General features: G+C 38.4%; 1 pseudogene; it reads left to right on the top strand.

Moving 5' to 3' along the window:
- Positions 1-2,476: 2,476 nt before the first annotated feature.
- The window catches only part of LOC143675618 (peroxidasin homolog), a 42,894-nt pseudogene continuing 21,222 nt past the window's right edge, over positions 2,477-24,148 (top strand).

Below are 24,148 nucleotides of genomic sequence, written 5' to 3'. Positions count from 1 at the left end.
AGAACATTCTTGAATCATTATAATATTACTAGAAAATCCAGGCATCATTAATGTCACCACTTATGATATGTGAAATGTCATTATTTCAGATGAAAACTACCAGTTCTGATGAAATGTGTGGGCAAGGACCCCTATGAGATAAACCAAATGAACCTGTGCTCCTTTGACCTAAATGAGGATAGAATGATTTGAGACTCACTAAGAGTCAGGGGTATCTGAAACAGCACTGGACAATAGATGAGGAGGACATTTTTTCCTAGACTACAAGAGGAAATGGGCTCTAAGTAGACTATAAATCAGCCAGACAGTCTCTGCTATGCAGTTGTAAAATACTGGAAATTACTTTTTATGGAAATGATTTTTAAGGGGAATAGCAGAATTTGCTTTTCTGAATAAGAAGAGTTCAATGCTCAGGCTGAGGGATTACTCAGTTGACTTCTCTGTCAGTACTTTAACATGGGCAGGCACTGGGAATCAAACCCGGGTCCTCTGGCATGGCAGGCAAGCATTTTTGCCTGCTGAGCCACCGTGGCCCGCCCTCTGTCAGTACTTTAAACCTGAGATTCTGATGGGAAGCATCGCTGCCATGTTTCAAGGGCAAATTTGAAATGGATCTCTTTACATCTGAATAAAACAGAATTTGTCTAGTGGACTCCAAATCTACCTCTTCCAACTGATAACTAATTGCTTTTAAGGCAATGGAGAAAAGAAAACATTTTTTAAAAAGATCTTGCCATCATTGTTTGCCAAATCATTAAGAGAGCTCAAGCAAATACCTTATAACAATTTGAATACTAAGTCTTATAACTTTAAAAAAAAAAGGGCAGCAAAACCCTGCATTGTCAGCAGTTTCTTTCACTTTGGGAGATATAAACTCAATGAGGATGGACTAGATGCAAGGACAGATAAGATCCAAGGAAATCCTCTAAGAATTCAATAGGAATAGTAGTTTTTAAGGGACTCTGCTCATAACATATAAGAAGTGGGGAAGCAGAATAGATAATCACAATATAGAGAGGTCTGTTAGAAACAGGGAATGGGACTACTCAAACACATGATATTCATATGCATCAACTGCCTCTATATTTGTATAGTAGGAATCTGCCATAGGCAGAGAGAGTAGGCCTATAGAGAACACCAACCCTTTATAATAGAGAGCAATTCTATTGCTCAATTCTATTGAAAGACCTGGTCCCATTCTCAGGACAAATAAAAGCAATAAACAACCTGAAGTCTGTGAGTGGCAGGGACCACTAATTGAATAGATAATTGAAAACTGCATCCGAAAAAATCAAAGCAATTTCATATTTCAGGGTGGCATTATTTTACAGAATCATTTTGAATACACATTATACTGTAAAAACATATTTTTTTAGAAGAAGGATTATATTGCACAAGGAAGAAAGGAAATTTAAATACAAAAATGTGTGACTCAAGAACGATATTGATGAGTTGAAGAAGTTGCAAGCAAAAGAAAATAATTAAAATAACATATAGTACCCACAGTATAAGCAATCAAGTACAGTATGCAAACAGTCAAATCTACTTAGGGTAAAATTGGAAGGGGGAGCAAATACTGAGAAAATGCAGAGGAAAAAAGATAAAATATTTTAAAACAAATCAGTCTAAAGAATAGAATAACAGGGATCAAAAGTTCAATATCCAGTATGAAAGGCATGATCAGAAAAGTATCATGGAAATATAAACTAGAACTTAAAATAGAAATAAAATATCTGGATAAAAGTAAAAGAGAATAAAATGAATCAGCCAAAATCTCCAGGGAAATCAAAATGAAAAGTGCTTGTTGCATGGGTGTGGGTGGGGCCCGCGCACTTAACTGTTATCCGGATTCCAAAGTGAAACAATGGTCCTGACCAGGCCGGTCCACCGCTAACTGGACTGCCGCGGCTCCCTGAGGGCCAGCAACCAGTGCCAATGCCCGCCAAGCCACGACAGACGCCAACGGCCGTGACCCGCATGCGCATGTCCAAGTTCACCACCGGGGTCCTCTTGGTGCGCTTGCACACACTTGACTGCAAGCTCAGCGGGTGCGAACACAATGCTCCTACGCATGCCCGGAAGCCTGGTGGGTCGCGCTGCGCCTGCACATGCCGACCACCTGCGCCGACAAGACGTGTCTGCAGCCCCGTGGCGCAGTGTGCGGGTCATGGCTTTTGGCGTTTGTTGTGGTTTGGCGGGCATTGGTGCTGGTTGCTGACCCTCAGGGAGCCGCAGCGGTCCAGTCAGCGGCGGGCCGGCCTGGCCCAGGCATTTGCGTGGAGCTGGGCAGCCGTGACCGAGAGTGGAGACCGGACAGGAGCCGGAGATGGAGCGGGAGCGGCGGGGGCGGTGCGGGATCCGCCCGCGGCCAGGTGAGTGGGCAGCCGGACACGGGGCCGCAGTCGCAGTGTTTCCTGTGCAGGTCCCGCGTGTGCCCTGGGGCCGCTGGAATCCTCAGGAGGGGCTTCGCGAGACCATGAGGAAATTCAACATCAGGAAAGGGCTGGACTGTCTGACCGCCAGATCATCTTTGGCCGCGCCGCCGCTGCCGTCCCCGCCACCCGGCAGCCAAGAGCCGCAGATCGCCGAGACGCTGCAGGCGAGAACTTCCAGCTCTGCAAGGTGAGCCAGGGCGGGCGCGTGGTGGCAGAGTGCCGGGGAGGGGGATAGCAGGCTCAAGAGGAGAGCAGTTGTGAATTACATGTTTAAATTTCAACGAGATTTAGTGTGTTCTGGATTAAATTTCAGAGTTGTTTAAAAAAATTCCTGTTCAAAGATTCCGTAAAATTATTCCTCACAAGAGAAGTTTTGAACATATTTTAATATGGATGTAAGTGCATTCCGTAGATCCTGATAAAACACTTTACAACAAACATTGTTGAGAGTTATTTGGCATGGTTCAGTAGAAACCTCTCAGAGTTGAGCTTTCACACCTTGAGAGCATTTTCCTCTTTCAATTTCAGGGACATAGGTTATTATCCTTCTGCCTCCCTGGCTACTGTTTTCTGTCTCCTTCATTCACTTTGCCCCTCTTCTCTACCTCTGAAAGTTAATGTTCTTCAAAGCTTCCCTAGGACTCCCTTTACTTTTCTTCTCTCCCCTCCCCTGCCCTGTCCTCCCTCCACACTTTCCTACTTCTGTTACTTTAAGTGTAGCTCCTGGACTTATGTTAATGGCCCTTAAATTTATAAATGCATGCTGGACTTCTCTGAGCTACAGACCTACTATTCTACTTGGTCTCACAACTTGGAGGTCTAATTGGCATCTCAAACTTTAGTATACCCTAAACGAGTCCTTGATTCCAACTGGTCCCCCAACCTGCTCTCCATCATCCCTCCGAACCTTCAAAATCCTTCCATTCTAGAAGGACCAAAGGAGAAGGAGGAGTCATAACAGAGAAGGTATGATTTAACAAATGAGTATGACTGCTGAATCATTATATTGATTTTTCTTTTAGTCACCAGTGTCTTGGAGCATCTAGAAGGGAAAACTTAAAATTGTGGAGCTGTAACCCATAACAAACTCTGAAATCTGTCCTATAGCTAATCGTTAATGTACTTTGAAATTTATTGCTATTTTGTATATATATTTCACATTAAAAATATTTTTAAAATCCCTTCATTCTCAGTGAATGGCTGTGGCATTCACCAGTAGTTGAACTAAGAAAGAGTCTTCCTCAATTCCTTCCTTCCTGCCCACCACACGTCTAGTTCATCAGCATTCCATATTGACTCTACTTCTAAAATATATCTCAAACCCACCCACTTTCTCCATCTGTTTTTTTCTGCCACCACTGTGATGCAGGCTTGGAACTCTTCAGTGGGTTTCCATTTTATGGTGAACAACTTATAATTGCTGCTCAACTGTATTTGATAAATAAAAAAGTGAATGAATGACATTAAACCATAATCTCGTGCCTCATAAGACAATGCACAGAAGACATCATAATGCTAAAAGTAAATCAATATAATTAGTAATATGCTGGCTCTTATCAGTTAGAAAGATAGCCTGAAAATACAAAACAAATCGGCGAAATAATAAAATTTAACAGGTCTAACTTTCATGTCATAAGCATAATTTCTGTCAAATTGTGATGCTCTGACATGGTTAAATTTCAGCTTAAATTTAAATCAAACAGAATAGAGTGGCTCATTTTGAATTTGTTGACAGGTCATTCTAAATTATTTTTAAATTAAAAAATAAATAAAGTCACTTGTCACTCAACTTGGTGTTGAGTGAAATAAGACAGGCACAAAAAGACAAATATTGTATGAGCCTGTTTATGTGAAACACCTAGAAGAAGCAGACCTCAATAGAAATAGAGAGTGGTTTATAGGTTTCCAGGGGTGAAGGTGGGAGGTAGGGGATGGGTGGGAAGAGAAGAATTAGAGCTTAAAGGTGAAGTTTCTGTTTGCAGGGATGAAAAAGTAGAGGTGATGGATTATCAGTGATGGTAGCACAGTATTGAGAATGTGATTAATACTACTGAATTGCATACTTGAATGTGGTTAAAATGAGGACTTTTTGAGTTCGATATTACAACAATATTTTTTTCAATTAAAGCACTTGTCCGTTGGTAAATAGGAAAACAGTCAATGATATCTTAAAAATGAATATTATTGAAGATTATATTAAAATGAAGTTTATAACAGTCTTTAATGATTTACTTCCCTTTTTTTGCCCCTAGGAACTTTATTATGATTATATTAAATATTATGTTTCTAGTAACCATTACTGAGTGGTTTGTCTGTTAGATGTTACTATGAAAGGGGTTCCAAGGTAAAACTTTGATTTCTAATTTCCTTTTAGTTCTAAACTTTAATCATTCTATGTTTCTGTAATGAATTATGAATTTAGGTATTGCACTCTTACCTGCTGAGCCACCGTGGCCCGCCCTGCTAGTTTTTTTTAACACATAAAGTATAAATATACCTGAGTTCTGTTTTTGAGACTTTAATTTGAAAACTTTTTATTTCATTTTTAATAGTTATTCCAGGTTTTTCTTTAACCTAAGGGGACTTGTTATTGGCTTCCTAACTTCCTTAAGTAGGTCATAAGAAGCAGCACTATAAAATTTTGAAAAACTCTTGAGCATAGCTACTGGAGTGAGGGGAGGGAGCTATCTTGTGCATTCTAAGAGCAAGGATTAAAATCTCTTTGGTGGCCTCCAACAAGAGTAATTTGGGGCTGAGGAAATTTCTCTGGGCTGATTTTAATTTCATTTCTAGTTCTGCTTCTTACAGAGTGGATGACTTTAGACAAACCACTTAAGAATTCAGAAACTAAGAAAGATTGTTTGCCATAAAAGGAGTTTCCTCTAACCTGGTTCTAAATTTTCCTTCCTTCCTCCCTCCTTTTCTCCTTCCTTCTACTGTACTTTCAGTTTTCTGGAGGACTGCTGTTTCTGAGGTCTCTCCCCTAGGACCTCCAGAAGTGACGTCTGTACATTAGACAGTCTGTATTTTAAGTCACTTTATTCCAAACACATAATTCGGTGACAGCCATTCTAGCTCTTTTCTTGTGCTGTGGTATCAGACAGAAAAATAAAACATACAAACAAGTATATAATTATGTGTGTGTATAAATACTTTGTCTTCTGCGTTCTTCATTTTTTTAATGTTCTGCTCACTCCCTCATTCTTCTTTATAATCCAGTGTGTTAGAAGCCTACACATTTTTTTTTCATTTCAGCTATTCTGTCTTTTAGTTATAGAATTTCACTGTGGTTCTTCTTTACAGTTTCAATTTATCTGCTAAGATTCTCCTTTTGTTGAAAAGAGAACTCTCTCTCTTTTACCCTCTATCCAGGATAAACAGTCAGGCACTTTCTACCAGAGGATTTGGTGACACCAACTTGTAATTTGGAAATGAATTTGCCATGTAATTAAGATTGGTTTGTAGCATTTTGTGCAGTCTGCTTAGTTTTAATTTTAAATTGTCAAATCTTTTATCCCTCATCAGTCTTTTTTTTTGTATACTGTATGGTGGGGGTCACATTTCATTCTTTTTCCATGTGAGTATCCCATTATTGCAGCACCATGTGTTGACTCTTTGTTTGTTTATTTGTTTTTTAGAAAGTGCATGGGCCAGGAATCGAATCTGAGTCTCCCTCATGGTGGGTGAGAATTCTACCACTGAACTACCCTCACACCCCATCAGTCTGCTTTTTTAGCTTCCAAAATGTTGCTGCCACTATCTCCTCTGTGCCATTGGAGTGTGGATTTGTATAGGGAACAGGAAATAGACATGTGTATATATTTGTGTGTGTGTGTGTGTGTGTGTGTGTAACCCTCCATCTTTACCCTGGAGTTAAGGTTTTGATTTCTTGAGTAGGAAATAACTAGATTGATTTCAACTTTTAAATCTATCAGGTGATATGGTATTCAAGGAGAAAATGTTCTTCAGTGTCTGTACAAGGTATATCTGTTCAAATGCTATGAAACTCATACCTTTATTTTGTGTGAGATAAGAGAGCCTGTTTCTAATCATTTGTGTTTAAGCTGAAGCCTTAGCTAGTGAAAATTATTTCTTTATAAATACTTGATCCATATTTTACATATTGAATGGTTCATCATTAACAATCTTCATCCATTGATATGTTGTTTTTTTCCCTTCTCTATCTTTTCCTCCATCAGCACATTTTCTTGTTTGCTTTCACCACCTCCGCAATTCAGAACTCCAAGTGATATTTTGTATATGAATATAAATTACATTCCCACTTACTTAAAAATAGACTTGTCACTGTGGGATAGAGAGTGGTCATGGAAAGTGTATATTTGATAAAGGGAATCACATAAGGAAACAAACAAGGGTGAGGCATCTGCAGTTTGGAAACACAGGTCAAATTTCTGTGTTTTGATTACTTGGGTAGACAGAAATGAAAATGACCCTCTCCTCCCAGGAATTTGACCCAAATCAGTGCAACAACTGCTGGAATGCACCACAAATTCATTTGCTGACTTTTAAGCTAAACGTGATTGTTTTAATGAATCAAACAAATACTTTTTAAGAAGCCTTTTATTGAGCCATAAACCAGAATGAATTCTATAAATCATTTAAAATTAGTAAGTTGGCTGAAAATAATCAGATTCCTTAAAAAAATGATAAGCATTGAAATAATTCAGTAAATTTTGTAATGGAAGCACTTATTTGTGATTTGAACCCAGTGTTACCCCATATTCCCTGTTGGGCTAGATAGATGATTTGGATCTGTGAGTAAGGAATTTTGATTTTTCTCTAAAGCTAATTTGACATGGGAACTGATCTTTCTGTTTCTCGTAGTGACTATCATCCTTGTTACCTTTTATAGTTTTTAACTCAAGAGATGGGTCTTCTAAGGAGGGTTAAAGCAGAAGTTTCTGTTCTTCTTTACTTTTCACAGATATTTTCATGGCTTTAAAAATATACAGATTTTCTATGTTTATTACTTTTTTCTTTGTCTTTGTTACATACAATCAACTTTTTTTTCTTTTTTGTGAAAAATAACATATTCAAAAAGGCAATAAATTTCAAAGCACATCACAACAATTAGTTGTAGAACAGATTTCAGAGTCTGGTATGGGTTACAATTCCACAAGTTTGGGTTTTTATTTCTAGCTGCTCTAAGATACTGGAGACTAAAAGAAATACCAATATAATGATTCAGCAATCATTCATTTGTTATACCCTACCTTCTCTGTATACCTCCACCATCACCTTTAATCTTTCTCCCACTCCTGAGGGGTATTTGGGCTGTGCTCATTATAACTTTTTCATGTTGGAAGGGGCTTTGAGTAATATGGGATGGGGAGATGGAACTAGCTGATGTTCTGGATTGGCTGGCCCCTCCAGCCAATTTATCTTGATTTATCTGGTCCAGAGACCCATCTGGAGGTTGTAGGTTTCTAGAAAGTTACCCTAGTACATGGACTCTTTATAGAATCTTATATATTGCCTTGGGTGTTCTTTAGGATTGGCAGGAATGGTTTTGGTTGGGGGTTAACAAGTTATTTTCATGGCTGTTTTTACCTTAACTTGATTATCCTGTCACTGGACTTTGCTTTCCACATGGGCAGTGTCGCCCTCCTCTCTCTCTGCCTGAGAGAATTAAATCTAGAAGCATCAGTCAGTGCATTTCTCACTTCTACAGGGTCAGCTCAGCATTTCAATGTCTTATGTCAAATTTATATGCACTCTGGTCTTTCCTGGGCAGTTCGAGTCCTCCCTCTGCCCCTGGGGCTAGGGGGAGTAACTGCTTTATCAGTGTACATTTAACTATATTTAAAATATCTGTTTGGAGACAGTAGATTAAAAATGCATACACTGAGTGTCAACATTTTCAAAAGTTTTTATGAAAAGTTTATGTTTATGTATTTTTAAGAAATTACAGTAGTACCATTTTAATTAGTCTGAATGTTTCCAGGCATTGAAATAAATCTTGACTAAGGAAAGAAAAATGCATGCATTCTCTGGATCATATGCTTAATTAGTTTTGTGATTTTCAGACATTCAGTCTCAACCTCCTTAGCACGATATCATTCTAGGTAATTAGTTGATAAATAACTCTTGAAATTATTCCAGTTCATAAAATTATTGGAGTAAAAGCCAAAATATTTACACAGTCACACAGCTGGTTTTATTATGATGTCCTTTTCCAGATTATATGTTTATGTAACCCGCATTTATTATCTGAAAACATGTATTATATTTTGCAGTGTTTCAGCAGAAGTTGGGACATATAGTGAGCAAGTTAACATAACTTTCTATTTCTCCATAATTACTGTTTAAACCGATTTCTGTAATGTCATATCATCACTCTGTCATTCAGATAGATTCATACATACCTTAACCTCTCCAAAGAGATGATTTATCCAAGGAGTGAACTGAGTGTTTTTAAAATGCCTTAACACAACTTTGGAGCTGAATATTCAAGAAAAGCAAAGAGTAGTGATGATTACAGACTTCTCTCATGTATAAATGCATTTCTTGTTTCTTCATAGGGATCTTCGCTTTAACAGAATTAGAGAGATCCAACCTGGGAAATTCAAACGACTGAGAAACTTGAATGTATTGTAAGTTGAAATAGTCTATTGTTTACAATGGGGGAAATATATAGACATCGTTATGTCATTTATAAATCTCAGCTAGTATGTTTTTGCCATACCCACCATAAGTGGATATGAATGAGGAAAAGTGAGACTGAAATGGAGAAATTAATATGCAAATTAAAATGCCAGGTCTATGAAATTCTGTGCTTGGCAGCAATTCTTTTATTTGTTTATCCTTCTATCTTGTCTGGCATCCTTCTACCTAACTATTATATATTGGGTAAAATCCATAACATACTGTCTTCATTTGAGAGCATCACTTATTTTTCATATACTATTTGGCAGGTCACATTTCATTATTTTTCCACGTGAGTATCCAGTTATTGCAGCACCATTTGATGAATCTTTTGTTTGTTTGTTTTTTGAGAAGTGCACGGACCAGGAATTGAACCAGGTCCTCCCCGTGGCAGGTGAGAATTCTACCACTGAAGTACCCTTGTACCCCGCTTATGGCATCATTTTTTGTTTGTTAGAGGAGGTTTGATTGTAGATACTTTTCTGCATCTTTGATGGTAAGGTTGGAAGATTAGTGTTCCTCCTACGTCCAGTACATGCACACGAGACTTTTTACTCCAGTTCATTTATGTCCCAGTAATTAGATGTCCAGAGTGGATAAACTAGGGGAAGAGGCAGGACCACTGCTTGAGTGATTGACAGTACAGTTAACACATTGGAAAGCTTATTTGAATCTGCTTTTGTGCACCAGGATGGTGAGTGATTGGCAAAGGGGAATGTGCAGGGAAATAGAAGCAGGAACCGTGTCACCAATTGACTGTGTGCCCTCAATGGACAAATCGCTTAGCTGCACTGCATATCAGTGCCCTTATCTGTGAAAATGGATTGCTCATTGAATGTGCTGACCTACTTTTAATAACACACCTGACCAGACCACCCTATATTTCTATGATTGTCTTTAAATTGACCATGATCATGGCTAAAGTAGAAAATCTAAGATGTAGTAGAATAAAGGTATATATTCCTGTGTATAGGAGAGAGTTATTTTTGTATTACATACAAAGGTGAAATAATGTGGGGTGATATGGGCAATCATTACTCAGGAAAATTTGTAATCACAAGAGTTATATACCAAAAATGACATTTTTTGTGATAATGTAGCATTTAGTGTATGTTGATATTAAGGCCTGTAGCTTAATAATGTTGTGACCTTTTTTTTATTAATTAAAAAAATTAACTAACACAACATTTAGAAATCATTCCATTCTACATATGCAATCAGTAATTCTTAATATCATCACATAGATGTATGATCATCATTTCTTAGTACATTTGCAACGATTTAGAAAAAGAAATAGCAAGAAAACAGAAAAAGAAGTAAAATGATAACATAGAGAAAAAAATAAAAATCAAGAATACAAAAAATATATATAAAAAACAAACAAAAAAAATTTAGCTCAGATGCAGCTTCATTCAGTGTTTTAACATAATTACATTACAATTAGGTAGTATTGTGCTGTCCATTTTTGAGTTTTTGTATCTAGTCCTGTTGCACAGTCTGTATCCCTTCAGCTCCAATTACCCATTATCTTACACTGTTTCTAACTCCTGCTGGACTCTGTTACCAATGACATATTCCAAGTTTATTCTCTATGTCAGTTCACATCAGTGGGACCATACAGTATTTGTCCTTTATTTTGGCTAGTCTCACTCAGCATAATGTTCTCTAGGTCCATCCATGTTATTACATGCTTCATAAGTTTATTCTGTCTTAAAGCTGCATAATATTCCATCCTATGTATATACCACAGTTTGTTTGGCTGCTCGTCTGTTGATGGACATTTTGGCTGTTTCCATCTCTTTGCAATTGTAAATAATACTGCTATAAACATTGGTGTGCAAATGTCTGTTTGTGTCTTTGCCCTTAAGTCCTTTGAGTAGATACCTAACAATGGTATTGCTGGGTCGTATGGCAATTCTATATTCAGCTTTTTGAGGAACCGCCAAATTGCCTTCCACAGTGGTTGCACCATTTGACATTCCCACCAACAGTGGATAAGTGTGCCTCTTTCTCCGCATCCTCTCCAGCACTTGTCATTTTCTGTTTTGTTGATAATGGCCATTCTGGTGGGTGTGAGATGATATCTCATTGTGGTTTTGATTTGCATTTCTCTAATGGCCGGGGACATTGAGCATCTCTTCATGTGCCTTTTGGCCATTTGTATTTCCTCTTCTGAGAGGTGTCTGTTCAAGTCTTTTTCCCATTTTGTAATTGGGTTGGCTGTCTTTTTGTTGTTGAGTTGAACACTCTCTTTATAAATTCTGGATACTAGACCTTTATCTGATATGTCATTTCCAAATATTGCCTCCCATTGTGTAGGCTGTCTTTCTACTTTCTTGATGAAGTTCTTTGATGCACAAAAGTGTTTAATTTTGAGGAGCTCCCATTTATTTATTTCTTTCTTTAGTGCTCTTGCTCTAGGTTTAAGGTCCATAAAACCGCCACCAATTGTAAGTTTCATAAGATATCTCCCTACATTTTCCTCTGACTGTCTTATGGTCTTAGACCTAATGTTTAGATCTTTGATCCATTTTGAGTTAACTTTTGTATAGGGTGTGATTACAGGTCCTCTTTCATTCTTTTGCATATGGATATCCAGTTCTCTAGGCACCATTTGTTGAAGAGACTGCTCTGTCCCAGGTGAGTTGGCTTGACTGCCTTATCAAAGATCAAATGTCCATAGATGAGAGGGTCTATATCTGAGCACTCTATTCGATTCCATTGGTCGATATATCTATCTTTATGCCAATACCATGCTGTTTTGACCACTGTGGCTTCATAATATGCCTTAAAGTCCGGCAGCGTGAGACCTCCAGCTTCGTTTTATTCCTCAAGATTCCTTTAGCAATTCGGGGCACTCTGCCCTTCCAGATAAATTTGCTTATTGGTTTTTCTATTTCTGAAAAATAAGTTGTTGGGATTTTGATTGGTATTGCATTGAATCTGTAAATCAGTTTAGGTAGGATTGACATCTTAACTATATTTAGTCTTCCAATCCATGAACACGGTATGCCCTTCCATCTATTTAGGTCTTCTGTGATTTCTTTTAACAGTTTTTTTGTAGTTTTCTTTGTATAGGTCTTTTTTCTCTTTAGTTAAATTTATCCCTAAGTACTTTATTCTTTTAGTTGTAATTGTAAATGGGATTCGTTTCTTGATTTCCCCCTCAGCTTGATCATTGCTAGTGTATAGAAATACTACAGATTTTTTAATGTTGATCTTGTAACCTGCTACTTTGCTGTACACAAATTTATTAGCTCTAGCAGTTTTGTTGTGGATTTTTCTGGGTTTTCGACGTATAGTATCATATCGTCTGCAAACAGTGATAGTTTTACTTCTTCCTTTCCAATTTTGATGCCTTGTATTTCTTTTTCTTGTCTAATTGCTATGGCTAGAACCTCCAACACAATGTTGAATAATAGTGGTGATAGTGGACATCCTTGTCTTGTTCCTGATCTTAGGGGGAAAGTTTTCAATTTTTCCCCATTGAGGATGATATTAGCTGTGGGTTTTTCATATATTCCCTCTATCATTTTAAGGAAGTTCCCTTGTATTCCTATCCTTTGAAGTGCTTTCAACAAGAAAGGATATTGAATCTTGCCAAATGCCTTCTCTGCATCAATTGAGATGATCATATGATTTTTCTGCTTTGATTTATTGATATGGTGTATTACATTAATTGATTTTCTTATGTTGAACCATCCTTGCATACCTGGGATGAATCCTACATGATGTATAATTCTTTTAATGTGTTGCTGGATTCGATTTGCTAGAATTTTATTGAGGATTTTTGCATCTATATTCATTAGAAATTTTGGTCTGTAGTTTTCTTTTTTTGTAATATCTTTGCCTGGTTTTGGTATGAAGGTGATGTTGGCTTCATAGAATGAATTAGGTAGCTTTCCCTCCACTTTGATTTTTTTGAAGAGTTTGAGCAGAGTTGGTACTAATTCTTTCTGGAATGTTTGGTAGAATTCACATGTGAAGCCGTCTGGTCCTGGACTTTTTTCTTTTTGGGAAGCTTTTGAATGATTGCTTCAATTTCTTTACTTGTGATTGGTTTGTTGAGGTCATCTATTTCTTCTTGAGTCAAAGTTGGTTGTTCATGCCTTTCTAGGAACTTGTCCATTTCATCTACATTGTTGTATTTATTAGCGTAAAGTTGTTCATAGTATCCAGTTATTACCTCCTTTATTTCTGTGAAGTCAGTGGTTATGTCTCCTCTTCCATTTCTGATCTTATTTTTTTGCGTCCTCTCTCTTCTTCTTTTTGTCAATCTTGCTAAGGGCCCATCAATCTTACTGATGTTCTCATAGAACCAACTTCTGGTCTTATTGATTTTCTCTATTGTTTTCATGTTTTCAATTTCATTGATTTCTGCTCTAATCTTTGTTCTCTTGCAATTTATTCTTTGACCCACTCGTTGTTTAAGAGTGTGTTGTTGAGCCTCCACGTATTTGTGAATTTTCTGGCATTCCGCCTATTATTGATTTCCAACTTCATTCCTTTATGATCCGAGAAAGTGTTGTGTATGATTTCAATCTTTTTGAATTTGTTAAGACTTGCTTTGTGACCCAGCATAAGTGCTCATGGATCATTCTTTGAGAATGATCCATGAGCACGTGAGAAAAAGGTGTATCCTGCTGTTGTGGGATGTAATGTCCTATAAATGTCTGTTAAGTCTAACTCATTTATAGTAATATTCAGATTCTCTATTTCTTTATTGATCCTCTGTCTAGATGTTCTATCCATTGATGAGAGTGGTGAATTGAAGTCTCCAACTATTATGGTATATGAGTCTATTTCCCTTTTCAGTGTTTGCAGTGTATTCCTCACGTATTTTGGGGCATTCTGGTTTGGTGCGTAAATATTTATGATTGTCATGTCTTCTTGTTTAATTGTTCCTTTTATTAGTAGGTAGTGTCCTTCTTTGTCTCTTTTAACTGTTTTACATTTGAAGTCTAATTTGTTGGATATTAGTATAGCCACTCCTGCTATTTTCTGGTTGTTATTTGCATGAAATATCTTTTCCCAACCTTTCACTTTCAACCTCTGTTTATCTTTGGGTCTAAGATGCGTTTCCTGTAGACAGCATATAGAAGGATCCTGTTTTTTAATCCATTCTGCCAATCTATGTCTTTTGATTGGGGAATTCAGTCCATTAACATTTAGTGTTATTACTGTTTGGATAATATTTTCCTCTAACATTTTGCCTTTTGTATTATATATATCATATCTGATTTTCCTTCTTTCTACACTCTTCTCCATACCTCTCTCTTCTGTCTTTTTGTATCTGACTCTAGTGCTCCCTTTAGTATTTCTTGCAGCGCTGGTCTCTTGGTCACAAATTCTCTCAGTGACTTTTTGTCTGAGAATGTTTTAATTTCTCCCTCATTTTTGAAGGATAATTTTGCTGAATATAGGAGTCTTGGTTGGCAGTTTTTCTCTTTTAGTAATTTAAATATATCATCCCACTGTCTTCTAGCTTCCATGGTTTCTGCTGAGAAATCTACACAAAGTCTTATTGGGTTTCCCTTGTATGCAATGGATTTTTTTTCTCTTGCTGCTTTCAAGATCTTCTCTTTCTCTTTGACCTCTGACATTCTAACTAGTAAGTGTCTTGGAGAACGCCTATTTGGGTCTAATCTCTTTGGGGTGCACTGCACTTCTTGGATCTGTAATTTAGGTCTTTCATAAGAGTTGGTAAATTTTCAGTGATAATTTCTTCCATTAGTTTTTCTCCTCCTTTTCCCTTCTCTTCTCCTTCTGGGACACCCACAACACGTATATTTGTGCGGTTCATATTGTCCTTGAGTTCCCTGATACCCTGTTCAAATTTTTCCATTCTTTTCCCGATAGTTTCTGTTTCTTTTTGGAATTCAGATGTTCCATCCTCCAAATCACTAATTCTATCTTCTGTCTCTTTAAATCTAGCATTGTAGGTATCCATTGTTTTTTCCATCTTTTCTACTTTATCCTTCACTTCCATAAGTTCTGTGATTTGTTTTTTCAGTTTTTCTATTTCTTCTTTATGTTCAGCCCATGTCTTCTTCATGTCCTCCCTCAATTTATCGATTTCGTTTTTGAAGAGATTTTCCATTTCTCTTCGTATATTCAGCATTAGTTGTCTCAGCTCTTGTATCTCATTTGAACTATTGGTTTGTTCGTTTGACTGGGCCATATTCTCAATCTTTTGAGCATGGACCGTTATCTTCTGCTGCTGGCGTCTGGGCATTTAGTCAGATTTCCCTAGGTGTCGGACCCAACAAGGTTGAAAGATTTTTCTGTGAAATCTCTGAGTTCTGTTTTTCTTATCCTGCCCAGTAGGTGGCGCTCGTGGCACACGTTTGTCTCACGTGTTCGTAAGGAATCCCCCCGGTCACTGATCACCGCCGCCTGGGGATTTCCGATCCAATTCTCTCCGTTGGTTCGGGGGGCCGCGTGTGGTGGGGGCGTCAGCCGCCGTAGCCTGAGGGGACCCTGTGGCTGGTCGCCAGCCGCAGCGGGCCCGGGAATTTGCCACCGGACCAGGAAGTCACCCACGGGGGAGGGGCGTCGGTCACCGGCCTGTGGAATTCCCCACCGCACCAGGAAGCCGCCTGCGGGGGGGGGGGTCACCGCGGCTTGGGTAGCCCTCTGATCCGAGACTCGTAGCCGGACCAGGAAGCTGCCCGCAAAAGAGGGGCGCCAGCTGCCTCGGCTTGGGAAACTTGCCTCTCCGAGACTCTCAGCCGGCCCGGGAAGGAGGGAGGGAGGAGCTCCGGCCGCCACAGCTGCCGCTGCTCGGGAAATCACGCACTGCTCGGGGATCTCACCGCAGCCAAGTCTCGCAGTCAGACTAGCCAGTCCAGACTGGGGTACGCTGTGTGTCCATTCCCTGTCATGGCCCCAGGAGCTGTTCTGCACTGTTTCAGTTCACCTAGTAGTTGCTTTGGAGGAGGAACAAAGATGCACATACCTTACTAAGCCACCATCTTGGCCCCGCCCCCTAAATACACTTTGATAATAGTATTTTGGGCCAAAGAAGACAACAGCAAGATTTCACAAAATTGACATGATATGATGCCTTTAGACTACACAAAAGTAAGAATTATCAGTAGAGTTCAATAAATGTTTAAACAAAAAATCTGCCACTTAACCACTCCATTGTAAATACTTATTGTTCTCGGACTGTGTACATGTTGATTGACAGGAGGCAGGGCACCATTTTTATTGTTTGTATGTTTTTGAAAGCAAACCAGAACAGTGTGTTGATTAAATGTTGTTTGTTTAGCTTATTTTTAGAGACAAATTAGTGCAAGTAGCCTAAAAACAGAAAAATTCCAGCAAAGGACTATGATTAAACTGGAAGAAATTTATTCAGAATTTCTTTTGTTTTAATTCTGACAGCTTGACCCACTTTTGTAATACAGTCACGGAACACGGAAGTGTTGGTTGGAGAAAGCATCACTTTGGAATGCAGTGCCATGGGCCACCCTCAACCATGCATCACCTGGACAAAAGGGGATCGGACACCCTTATCAGTTGATCCTCGAGTGATTATCACTCCTTCTGGTGGCCTTCATATATAAAACATCATATAGGAAGACAGCGGAGAGTACACATGTTTTGCATCCAACAGTATTGACAGCATCCATGCCACAGCTTTTATCATCGTACAAGGTAAATATCAATACAAGTAAAGGCATTCTCTTTTTATGCAGCCCTCCCCCAGTATGTCACATGCTTGTCCTCTCACCTTATTTGTGACTACTCTCTAATAAAGCAGCTTTTACCCTGGCTTCTATTCCCACCCCCCACCCATGCTGCCCCTAACTTGTTTTATTTTTATCCAGTGCACTTACAACTTTTTGACTCATTGACTATTACTTGGTAATTTGCTTATTTTCTTAACAGAAGCATTGTGAAGAGAGGGACTTTGACTTTTTTCTCTGACATCCCTAGCATTTAGAGCACCTGGCATGTATAAATATTTGTTGAATAAGCAAATGCATGTGTACACATATGCGTGTTCATGTATATATTGAATTAATCAATACATCTTGCATACATCTTTGAATGCTCCATTAGGGTGAACTTTTGGACATAGAATGCTGAGAGTATGTATATACTTTAAGACTTTTGCATGTTTTTCCAAGTCGTTTAATTGGCTGTAAAATGAGTATTCATTTTTAAATAAGTTGCAAAATGGAACATTTGTTGGAAAACTGTAAAACATTCCTAAAGCACAAAATGTAAAGAAATCACCTCCTTTCCACTTCTCTCCAATGGCCATTTTTGCCTCTAGTGGTAGCTAATGTGTTAATAGTTTGTTCCCATCCATCTTTCTAGTTTTTTCTGTGCACGTTTAGATGTGCAGTCACATTATGTGGTTTTCACATATGTGTTGCTATGGTTGTTACTTCTTTAAAAATGGAATCATACTAGACATACACTTCTGTAGCTTGCTTTTTTCACTCAATAATAATAAAATAAATTTAACAGTAAACACAGATACACAAGCTGACATTTTTTAACCATTTGTAAATATTAAGTAGAAGAATTAGATAAATTTTTTAAGTCATCTGTGCTTCCAAAGACTGAAATATGATATTATTATACTGTGTATGTATTATAGCTAGTTGTTAAATGAATAGCATCATTTTGCATACTTTTTCAGCATAACAATGAGAAAACATCCAAAATTTTTCTTTCTGCTTCACTTAGTTGTGGACTCTTAAGGATTGATTTTCTTTCTTACCTGTTCATCAACATTGCACAAAGCAGTAGGGTGATCTACCATAACTCGGATCATTTTCTTGCTACTAATGGAAGTATGATTTCCTAAGGTGAGGGAAAAATTACTTTGATGTGTGGCAGTTTTACCCAATGCTGTCTTTTAAATTTTTTGTAATTTGAGTTTTTTCCTTTTGGAAGTTCTTCCTCAGTTCACTGTGACTCCTCAAGACAGAGTTGTTATCGAGGGTCAGACAGTTGATTTCCAGTGTGAAGCAAAGGATTATCCACAACCAGTCATTGCATGGACTAAATGAGGTAAGATTTCTTTTCTCTCAGCCATTTTAACCACTTTCAAGTATACAATTCAGTGACATTAGTTATACATACAATGCTATGCCAGCATCACTACTGTCCTTACCAAAACTTATCCATCACCCAAGCAGAAGCTAACTCTGCCACTATGAAGGAAAGATTCCTCATTTCTCCCATCTCCTGCCCCCTGGAAACCCCTAATCTACTATCTGTCTTATGAATTTGCATATTCTCAGTATTTCAAATAAGTGAAGTCATAGAATATCTGTTCTTTTGTGTGTGGTTTATTTCACTCAACAATGGCCATCATGGCTCATCAAATTGTTGCATGTGTCAGAACTTCATCCCTTTTTACAACTGAATAATTCAATATTCCATTGTATGTATAGACCACCTTTTGTTTATCCATTCATCTGTTGATGGACACTTGGTTTGTTTCCACATTTTCATTATTATGAGTGATGCCACTTCATAGTGGCACATTCATAGACTGTTTTGTATGTTTATCTGTTTGAGGCTTCTCCTTCATTTCTTTTGAGTATATAAAAAGGTAAGATGTCTGACCTGGAGTATCTTTGATTTTCTCTACAGTACTCCCTTTTGTGGGACATAAACACAAGAAAAAATTCTGTATTGACCTAGACCTAGAAAACATAATAACTTCTGGACAGTGCCAAACTGTGACTAAATGTGCTATGACCCAGGCTCTGGGAAAAGGGACAGAGACATTTGATGCCCTCCATTTTTGCTTTGTTCCCATTATTAAAGACTGTTCTGGTTTGCTAGCTGTCAGAATGCAATATACCAGAATGGTTTTTAAAAGGGGGATTTAATAAGTTACAAGTTTACAGTTCTAAGGCTGAGAAAATGTCCCAATTAAAACAGGTCTATGGAAATGTCCAATTTAAGGCATCCAGGAAAAGATAACTTGGTTCAAGAAGGCCAATGACATTCAGTGTTTCTCTCTCAGCTGGAATGGCACATGACAAACATGGTGGCATCTGCTGACTTTCTCATGGCTCTACCAAAGGGACTCTCCAAAATGTTTCCTCTTTTAAAGGATTCCAGCAAGCAACTCCACCTTCAGTGGGTGGAGACACACCTCCATGGAAATCATCTAATCAAAAGTTATCACCCACAATTGGATGGGTCATATCTCCATGGGAACAATCAAATGCTCCCACCCAGCAATATCAAATGAAGATTTAAAGACATGGCTTTTTGAGGGGTCACCACAGATTCAAACTGGCACAAAGGCATTACTTGCATATAGCATTCTATGAAATGCCAACGTGACCTCTCATTATTGAAAGGACATGGGCATATTTACTTTCTACTTTCTTATGTTCACCTTCCTCCAAATCTCTAAACCCTGGATTTTTAATATACAATTAATTAACATTTTCATGGAAATTTAATAATGTGTGAAAGAATTTTCTGGAAACCAGTAGTGGACCATATTTTTTAAAAAAAAACTTTCTGTTTCTCTCTTTTTCTTGCAGCTCTAACTTTAATTTGCATTTATTTCAATCTGAATTTATTTCCGAGCCATAAATTTTTGTTTCTTCAGTTTTTTCTGGGATATCTTTTTCTCCTGCACAACCTCCTCTCCTGGTTTAGGAAAAATTTGTTCTTTTTCAGTAGGGATCATCTCAGTGTGGCAAGGGGAACTCCGTGTGTGGGTTAATCTGACCATGAGCTCTGTAAGTCCTACGGTGCATCATAGGGGCTTTGTTCACCTGGATGTGCTCAGTGACTAGAGAATCTACATTTAAACCCTTAAGTTCAGCATTACTCTCTGTTTTTAAGCATGTGCGACAAAAATTCAGCCCTTGTTGGACCACCCACCCTGCATCCAGCCCCACCATTTGGCCTGGGGACACCTACCATCTGCCACCATTGTAACCATGGGATGGAACACATGGCTTCTGTAAAGTGACCTCTTTCAGATACTTGGTGACTTTTCAAATATGCATACCCTTTATGGCCTGAGCAGTTTCTCGGGTGTTCTTAAAGTAAACATGAAGATTTGAACCTCTTGATCTGTAGGATTTTATAGGGTTTTCTGAGTCAAGTGAATAGCAAACCATTTTTAGCAGTCACTGCGACTTGCTGGGCCTCTGATGTGGGAAGCAGCAGTGGCCACGGGCCCCCGCAGGCAGAGGGGCCCTGACTCCAGTGGAGAAGGATCTACTTCAGCTTCAGGATCCCTGCCCTGGAACAAATGTATAGTGACCTTGAGAACCTCTTTGAGAACATTGGGCTGGATCCAAATGCCTGCCAAGGCTGGCTCTACCCTTTAGTCCCACTGAGGAACCCTTTCCAGAAATTCTGAAGAGCAGACTTGGTGGAGACATGAGCAGTGTGCCATCCACCCTGAAATTCTTTATTCTCAGGCAATTAGTATATGAGACCTGGGGAGGTCTACCCTTAAAAAAAGAGAATGTATCAAGACCTTCGTTGGGTTATTGTTTGCTTTTAAATACACAGTTCAACATATTTCTCTCAGAAAAGCATCCCTGACCCAGTATCAGGGTCTGTGTTGAAGCCTGTCCTCTGAGCCAATGTTGTTCTGCCTTACTCTGATTTTGTCCTTACTGTAGTATCATAGATGCCTCTAGTATCTTTCCCTCTCACCCCCTCTTACTGTGAGTTACTCGGGAGGCAGGGACTGTGTTTTCTTCATCTCTATATCGGTTGTACCCAGTTTGTATATAGCATATCATAACAGACATTTAATGAACATTTGTTGAATGAGTGAATGAATGAATGAATGAATGATTTGCTTACTGGAGGGCAAGGCTAAATTGCTCTCTGCCATAACTCATACTGACAGACACATTCCTGTAATACTTGCATTTTCTCAGATAAGGTTCTCCTTAATCCCTGCCATTTAAAAACATCAAAAACCAGTGAGGTTACCAGATAAGTCCTGAAATGCAAAGAGACCAGCCCTTCCAGATCCTCAAATAGCTCCACTCCCCTATCCCATATTATTGACAGCTCCTTTCCAACATGAAAAATTTAGAATGGGCATAGTCCAAATACCCCTTAAGAGTGGGAGAAAGATCAAAGGTGATGGTGGAATTATACAGGGAAGTTAGGGTTTAACAAGTGAGTATGAGTGCTGAATCATTATACTGATATTTCTTTTAGTCTCCAGTATCTCAGAGCAGCTAAAATTGTGGAATTGTAACCTATACCAAACTCTGAAAACTGTTCTGTATCCACTTGTCGAAGTGTACTTTGAAAATCATTGCTTTTTCTTTCTTTCCTTTGTGTATATGCTATGTTTAACAGTAAAAAAAATATTAAAAAAAAAACCACAAAACCAAAAACAAGCCAGTTGAGCACTGTGGGGGATAAACAGCTAAAATAATGTCTGTGCCTTTCAGTGAGTCAGCTCTCTGTAGACAGATGCCACCTGGTCCTTTTGTCAGGAACGCTGAGGATTTCTGGAGTGGCCCTGCATGATCAGGGCCAGTATGAATGTCAGGCTGTCAATATCATTGGCTCTCAGAGGGTGGTGGCACATCTGACGGTGCAACCAAGAGATATGTGTCTGGGTGGGTTGAGGCTTCCTTCATTGATTTGTTCTAATGCTGTTCTGCTGATGTGAATTTGAATGCTGACCATAAGGAGTTTACTCTTCCCTTTTTGGTATTTTGTTCACCATCACTCATAACTTATATTCCCAAGGTGTTTACAGTGTCTCTTAAAGTCTCTTTCACGTTAGCTAGTAAAAAGATTTTATTTTAAATGATGGCCTGTACTCTACTACAGTAAGTAGTAAGTAAAACAATTTTTTTTTGCTAACCAATATTACTTTAGAAAAGGACAGTTTCTTGCCTGTCTCTTCTAAGATGATTAAGTGAGCAATGTCCACTCACCTGGATATAAAAGCAGCAATGGTGTTTTTAAAGGCCAATTGTGTTTTGCCCCTGTTTGCCCTCTGATAAGACTCATGTTTTCTTTTGGTCCTTTTGAATATGCTATTTGAATTGTATCTCCTACTGGAAGAATCTCTGCTGTCTCATATCTGTTTTTTCTTTTTTTTTTTTGAAATTATTTCAAACTTAAAGGACAATTGTAAAAATAATACAAAAGCAGTATGGAAATCTCCAATATACGCCCTGCCCAGATACCCAGATTTACTAACTTTAATGTTTTGGCATATTTGTTTCCTCATTTCTTTTTTGACAGAGCCAGGGTAAAAAAGATGAAAACATATTCCTAGCTTTTTACCCAAAGCATGTTGTTCTAAAAGTCAAACTGGCGAGATTAGGAGAGTGATAAGAATGAGGTAGAATTAGGGGTCTTTGAATTCCTTTGTGACCCTTTGCTGAAGATCATTTGAAACTTGGTTTTGGGACATTGAGAGAGGATTCTTCTCTTGTCTCTTATTACTAGATTGTTTGATAAAGTACACCCAGCCTTATTGGTTCTGGGTTGTATGGGCTTTGCTTCAAGTGGCTGATTTGTTGTGATTTAGGGTAGCTAAAAACTCAGGCTGCTCAGTGAGAGAACATTCATAAGAATGGAATTCATGAAAGGTCGCCCAGAACCTTGTCACATTTAGCTAAGGCTCTCAACTTTTCCCACGAGGAAAGCCAGTTCAGTCTAATTACATATTTTCTTCCTCTAATCAGTCCTTCTCCAGAGTTCACTGTGTTCCTCAGTGTCTTGCACAGTCCTCTCTGGGAGACTATTTCCAGCAGCTGTGTCTCCCCATGGGGCATGGTGGGGGAGGTGCTGGAGGACTCAGGGTAACTCAGGAGGTCTTTAAGCCATGCCCAAGGCTCTGGGGCTCTGTACTACTCAGCAGGGAAGAGTTCTATGGCTGTGTTTTCAAAGGCTGGAGCTCATTTGGGTGAGAAGTTGGACAGTGGATCTCTTGGCCCCCTTCAGCTCTATCACTCTGTGAAGATGCATCTTGGATGTCAGAGAGGAAATGGGGGTTTCATTTTTACCTAAACTTTTTCTGTATAAATTACAAGTCTTCATGGATTCGTAACACTGATCTGCATCCTGTCACTTGCCTGGCAGTTACGCCAGTGTTTGCCAGCATTCCAAGTGATATGGCAGTGGAGGTTGGCACCAATGTGAAGATTCCATGCAGTTCCCAGGGGGAGCCTGAGCCAGTGATAACATGGAATAAGGTAATGAATCTCGGGTGCTGGGTGTCTTCAGAGCACAGAAGAGGCTCTGACTGTACTTCTGTTATGGGAAATTTTATTAAGTGAGGGGTAGCTGGTACCTGTCTGTTTCTTTTCCAGATTGTCAATGGTGGAGAAGAGTTCCAATTGTACATCTTGAATTGAAGAAATTCTGAGGGTACCCTTAATTTATGAAAATGAAACAGAACAATCAAACTCTAAATATTTGTCTTTACACATCATTCTCAGTGATGTGAGCAAAGAAAAATTCTGTTAATAGATACGTGCTCCCATAACCAAGAGTTGTGTTGTTTTTATTATCAGTAGTCCCTTTCAACATGAAAAAGTTGGAATGGGCATAGCCCAAATACCCCTAAAGAGTGGTAGAAAGATCATAGGTGATGGTGGAATTATACAGAGAAGGTAGGGTTTAACAAACGAAAATGATTGCTGAATCATTATATTGATATTTCTTTTAGTCTCCAGTGTCTTAGAGCAGCTATAAGTAAAAAACCTAAACTTGTGGAATTGTAACCCATACCAAACTATGAAATATGTTCTGCAACTAATTGTTGTGATGTGCTTTGAAATGTATTGCTTTATATATATATTTATATATATATTATTTTTCACCAAAAAAGAGGAAAAAAAGTCAATAGTGATGATAAAAAATCACAGCTGTGTGATGAAATTGTGAACTATTGATTGTGCACTTTGGATGATTACATGGTATGTGAATATACAATATAAACTGATAAAAATAATTTTAAAAAATCACAGAAAAAAAGAAGTGTTTTTTTGTAGCTATTGTTTTGTTTTTCTATGTTTGTTTCCATTATACCCAATACAAAAAATGTTAGC

This window comes from Tamandua tetradactyla, chromosome 3 (genome assembly GCF_023851605.1).
Source record: "Tamandua tetradactyla isolate mTamTet1 chromosome 3, mTamTet1.pri, whole genome shotgun sequence".
NCBI classification, from domain to species: domain Eukaryota; kingdom Metazoa; phylum Chordata; class Mammalia; order Pilosa; family Myrmecophagidae; genus Tamandua; species Tamandua tetradactyla.
Note: the sequence above shows the minus strand (reverse complement) of the source record. Positions and strands in the feature narration are given on the sequence as shown.